We start from the raw sequence: 6,000 nt of genomic DNA on the forward strand, positions 1-6,000 counted from the left end.
AGAATGACACAGTGACAGAATTTGTCACTGTCTCCATGGGAAGCTATCCCCATGTGATTCTTCAAGGAGAGAAGACGAATCAGAGTATGAATGGGCTCAGCCACTGACCCTCAAGCCTTGCACTGACCCTCAAGCCTTGCATTGGGATGGTTTCCTGTGGTTATCCATGGGGACAGAGACAGCGATAAATTCTGTTACCATGTCATGCTCTACTCTGGAACTCGTAGCTTGTGAATATAGGAATGTGCAACAATCATTTATTTAATGTTTGGAATTATTTTAAGTTTCACTGTGTGGATTGTTTTTTTATTGATGCTATTTTCTGTAAATTTTATTTTATTTAATTTAAATAGGATTATACTTCGATACGTCAACATTCAGAATCCTAGTGCAATCCCTCATACTGAGTCAGCTTGACTACTGCAACATCGCCTATCTAGCAATCTCACAAAAGAATATGAGACGTCTCCAAATAATGCAAAATGCTGCGGCCAGACCTATCTTTGGGCTGAAGAAATTTGACCACGTGACACCCTACTATCGGCAGCTGCACTGGCTACCAACGGAAGCCCGAGTAAGGTTTAAATTTGCCTGCCTCTGCTTCAAAGTACTCTACGGCCTGACCCCCAAGTACATAACGGTTCTTTTCGCATTTTCTAATAACAAACTCAAGAGAAACACACACCCAAAACTCATTTCCCCTCCAGTTAGAGGCTGCAAAATGAAAAAACACCACGAACACCTTCTCTCTCACCAAGCAGTCCTATGGGGCAAAGACCTAGACCAACTGCTTTCGCCCACTACATACGGGGAATTCAGGAAACGCCTAAAAACATACCTGTTCCAGAAATACCTAAACAATTGACCCGCTCTCCCTCTCCCTCCCCATTCCACCTGAACTTACAGCACTGTTATAAATATAATCTGTTATCTTCATCTTATTGTAACTTTACGTTGCTATTTATCCCCATCAGGTCCTGTCGGACATTACCTACTAAAATGTACATTACATTTTCGCTTAGCAAATTGTATTTCTATACTATTGCCTCCTGAGGTCTCTGATCTCTGTATTTCCTCTGAATATCTACTTATTGTATTTCGCTGAATGTCCAGCACTCTTGATTGTAAACCGCCTAGAAGTTGCATGATTGTGACGGTATAGAAGAATAAAGTTGTTATTATTATTATTATTATTATTATATAATGATTCATATGTTGTAATCTGCTTAGAACTGGAAATGATAATGTTGGCTAAATATGTCCATTTTAAATTAAATGGACTATTGTCTAAATGTGGTCATCTAAACAATACTGTACAATAAAGAATTGAATTTATTATCACTGTGATGCTAAGATATTTATGATATTAGTTTTTTGGTTTCGACTATTTTGGGGTTACTTTTTTCCATGAGTTGTGCTAGAAAACTTTTCACTAGCTGGAGCCAGTCAAGAGAAGCCGGTACCAAGTGAAACGAGACTGCAGGTAGAGGTTTTTTGCTGTCTCCACCACCGCCTTATCAAGGAACAACATCTAACTACAAGCGGTTGAAACCTGCTATCGCCCCCTTCCCCTCTCCCCATAAAGGGGCAGAAAGTTTCACCATAAGGCTGCGGTGGGAGGAGGGAGAGATTGGTGGAGGGCACCTACATTAAAGGCTGGGTAAATGGTAGTGTGTTCTAGTGGCAGCTGGGGCTCCCCAGCTTCCAATCATCCTTCCCTGCAATATTTCGCTATCTTCTCTCATCTCTAGAAGGGCCAGCTCCAGTTCTTCCCTTTCGCCCCCAAATCTTTGAAGAGAGACCTAGTTTTCCTTCTCTGGTCCTGATTTCCCGGTTCCAAAGAGCGCTTCTCTTGCAGCTCTCCCTACCCCTGGCAATGTCTCCTTTTTTTTTAGACCTAAATCCAGACCTGTTTCTACTGGTGTCAGTGGTATATTTTGGAAGAGAACAAACTTCTCTGTTTTCTAATCTCAGTACTAATGTGGCTAAAGGTGCAAGACCTGGGCTGGGTATGAGCCTGATGCTTTCTCCCCCAGCACTTATTAAGTAGTTCACATCAAGGATGTGCAGTTAGGTGCCAAAAGCTTTACCTCCAAATTCTGTATATGGTGCCTTATGTTGTGAACGCAAATCAGTGCGCACAATTTAATTGTTTAATAAGCATAATCAGCACTGATAATTGGCAATTAACCTTGTAATTGATGCTAATTGACACTAATTAAAAAGTTACGCCGCAACTCGATAGGCACATTCTATAAAGTGTTGTATGCCAGTTCTAGGGGGTGAACTTGAAAAGGAAGCGTGGCTAGAGAGGATCATGGGTGTTCCTAGAATTTATGGGCACTTTTATAGAATATGCCCGATGTGCGCAGAAGTTAGGTGCACATGTTTAGACCTGCTTTTCCTTGGCCTAAATGCGTATGCCTATAAAAGTTACAGAATCAAGCTGAGTGCCAGTGCATTTCATAAGGTACACATACATTTGTTAGAATTACACTAAGCACTGTTCTAATTAGTTCCAGTTTTGGGGGCTCCATGTATAGAATATGGCCCTTAGTCTATTCAGATCTGCGCCTGTAAATGTCATCATATAAATTGAAGGTGATGCCTTTGTGTTAGAGAATGACCCGGGGACAAATTTTTCTCTGTCCCTGCAGGAACTCAATTTCCCTGTCCCGTCCCCGCAAGTTTTGTCCCTGTCACTGTCCCTGCCCCATTCCTGTAAACTCTGCCTTAACTGCACAAGCCTCGAACACTTATGATTTTAAAGTGTTTGAGGCTTGTGCAGATGAGGACAGAGCTTGCAGGAATGGGGCAGGGACAGGAAAAGAACTCACCGGGACAGGAAAATGAGTTCCCGTGGAGACAGGGAAAAATTTGTCCCCGTGTCATTCTCTACTTTGTGTTTAATTTAATTAGTTTTTTGGCTTCTCTAGAAGCACCTCACAAGCTCTATCATAACACAAACTGTGTTATTAAACTTTAAAAATTTATCTTACTCAAATTATTAATCAGGCAGACTCATAAGCAGCACATTACAATAATCCACCTGTGGTAAAACGATCAACTGAACAACTAGCTGAAAATGATCAATTTCCAGCCATGGTTTCAGACACCCCTGCATCCTAAGAGTACATTTAGCATAAGCTGCTCCATCTTCAGTTCAGAATCAACAGCATAATTTGTTGCAAGGCCCGGAGCTTCCAAACTATACAATGATCAGAAGATGCCTCAGATCACCAATTTATTTTTCAATAAGATAGTCTTACTGTCAGTCAGGAGTGTGAAGTACAGAAAGAAAGATCAGCAAGAAATGTAGAAAGTTCACCAACAGAAGCAAAGGTGTGTGTGGGGGGGGGGTGGGGGGAGGGTGGTGATAGAGGAGGGTAATGAACAAAGTGGAAGTACCAGGAGAAGGACCCACATGTCAGAAGGGAAGGGGGGGGGGGGACAACAGCAGCCCCTAATCTGCCCTACCTCAAGACAACATGCTTTTAAATATTAAATGTATTCACTCAATTTTCTATACTATTCTCCTAGGGGAGCTCAGAGAGGTTTACACAGATTTATTCAGGTGCTCAAGCAATTTCTTTTTTTGAGGGGGGGGGGGAGAGGGGGTGTAAACAAGCCATTTAAAAACTGACCTTCTTCCAGCAGATAAAAGTTCACATTGATGGTTATGTGTCTATTGTTAGAAACTGCTGCCCTAGGCAGGTGGGCATCAGGTGCACTTTCCTGGCAGCGCAACAGTGTCCAAAATCTGCTTCCCAGTTACCTATAAAATACAAAGAAGGTCTTATGCCTCCCTTCCCCAACCAAGTCTCTGTCTTTTCACGCTGAAAAACACACCAGGGTGAGCTTTTGCAGAAAAAGAGGCAGACGACAAGTAAGACCTGTTATATAACAATATATATATAAAGACAATTAAGCCTATACATAAAACAAATCTACCGAGCAGAATAGCCAACCTGTCTCCTGGGAACCAATTTTCTTGGTGCAGAAGTGACAGTTTATCCTGACACCTTGTTCTCCAACCTCTAAACTCCACCTGCGACGTAGCTGCCAGCAGTCATCGGTCTGAGCACAGAGCTCTGACAGGGGACCGAAAGAAATAGATGGAGAGGCCAAAGTGAGGCTTGAAACCTACAAGAGAGACTATTGGAGCGCCAGAACGAGGCTTGAAACCTACGGCGAACGGCTACTGGAGCAGCAGCACGAGACTTGAAACACACAGCGAAGAAAGGCTGTTGGAGGACCAGAAGGAGGCTCGAAACGCACAGCGAAGCGGTTGCAACACCAGACTGAGGCTTAAATCAGAAAGCTAGCGACTAGCGGTTAAAAAAATAATAAAAAAAAAGAAATGGCGCACACAGTTAGTAGCACAAAAACCCGCCACCGTACAAAAAAAATTTTTTTCCTGCCGTCGGTCTTCAAACATAGCTCACTTAGGCGGGGAAGCCGCTCAATTGGCAACCACTGCCTTCGCTTGCTGTACTTCAGTTACCATAGAGATGGAGGGAAGAGAACGCAGTGCGTGGAGAGAGAGAGCGAGCGCGCTCGGCGGCCATGTTTGTTAGGGGCAGAGGCTCCTCAGATTTTGGGCGGGCAATGGGGAAGAGCTGGTAACTAGGGTGACTGAGTTTCCAAAAGCTGCTTCCAGGGGCATTTTATTACTACTAATTATTTCTGACTAGAAATAATAATAATAATAAAAAAAAAAATCAGCAAACAGCCTAGAGACAGACGACACCTGTCTCTTGGGCTGACTACACATTTCCTAGGTCCATGAGGGAGTATAATTCTCGGAAGCTAGCTGCAAATGTATCTGAAGTGAACCTGCAGTTCTCTTTATTGGCTTTTATTTTGCTATCTCAGAGGCTGGTTACACCTCTTCATTGGAAAACATTGGGAATTCAGCACCATAAAACTGTATTGGACTGCATGATTTTTGTTTGTTTTGATTCATTTGCAGATTAAACACTACTAGCTTTTTTGAAAACAAACAAACAAAAAAAAACAACAAAAAATCAAACAGTACAGGGATTCAAACAGGGATTGGACGGATTCCTGAGGGATAAAGGGATCGTGGGATACTGAGAGAGGTGCTGGGATGTAATACAAGTATAGAAAACTAATCAGGTAATAAGTATGGAAACCCAACCAAGTCGTGAATGTGCAAGACCGGAGGATTAGGACTTCAATGGGAAGATAGGACTTCAATGGGAAACCAAGGGGGCCAGGGGGCAGGATGGACCTATGGTCTGACCCGGCGGAGGCATTGCTTATGTTCTTATGTTCAAACATGGAAAAGACTGCATGTGGGGTTCTGAGCTTGGCTTTGTAGATTCAGTTAAATAAACACAGCGTTCAAAATGCCTATAGGGTACTTACAGTATATTTGGGCACCAGTTCCTGTAGAAATGTGTACGATTGCTCCACAATACAACATTGCTACTAATACTTAGCATTGCTACAGTGCTAGCCAACATATCCAGCACTGTACATGTACACCAGTGTATCTCAAACTATGTGCCAAGTGTGCTTCCTGAGATTTCAGGTGGGCCACAGTACACTGGGGAGGGGGGAGAGGCACCGGTGCCAGCTGACTGCCTACAGGATGTCATCCTGTAGACAGTCAGTGGGTGCCAGCACCTGTCCTCTTCCCTTCTGCCCCCCCCCCCCTCCCTGGCGTCTCAGGACCTGCCTGGAGGACCTATGCAGACGCCGACATGATGATGGCATGCGCGTGATGTCATCATGCCGATATCCGTGCGCTTCCAGGTGCCTCGAGCCTTTAGTGTGCGCGGCTTGAGAAAGTTTGCGGGACACTAAGTCCATTTGCAGTGCAGTTGATAAACTATTCAAGACAAACGCAACAAGCGGAAGTAGAAAGTTTTCATTTATTGTGGGAAATGGTTGAAATAAGATGAGTATGAACAAGAGTATAAGAGGTTCAGATTTAAAGGCAGCAAAGAAGAATACTATGACAAGCATTTTGTG

The 6,000-nt window shown here is 43.3% G+C and overlaps 1 protein-coding gene across 3 annotated transcripts in view; it reads right to left on the minus strand.

Moving 5' to 3' along the window:
* The window catches only part of PTPDC1 (protein tyrosine phosphatase domain containing 1), a 91,536-nt gene extending 87,220 nt beyond the window's left edge, over positions 1 to 4,316 (minus strand). The window contains exons 1-2 of one of the 3 annotated variants that reach the window (XM_033926639.1): positions 3,969 to 4,316; positions 3,645 to 3,775 (exon numbers count right to left, since the gene is read on the minus strand). The gene's annotated coding sequence lies outside the window, so the exon portion shown is untranslated. The remainder of the gene's footprint in view (positions 1 to 3,644; positions 3,776 to 3,968) is intronic. The other 2 variants (XM_033926636.1, XM_033926638.1) reach the window with 2 other exon arrangements.
* Between the last annotated feature and the right edge of the window lie 1,684 nt (positions 4,317 to 6,000).

The sequence above is a fragment of the Geotrypetes seraphini genome, chromosome 17 (assembly GCF_902459505.1).
Source record: "Geotrypetes seraphini chromosome 17, aGeoSer1.1, whole genome shotgun sequence".
Taxonomy (NCBI): Eukaryota; Metazoa; Chordata; class Amphibia; order Gymnophiona; family Dermophiidae; genus Geotrypetes; species Geotrypetes seraphini.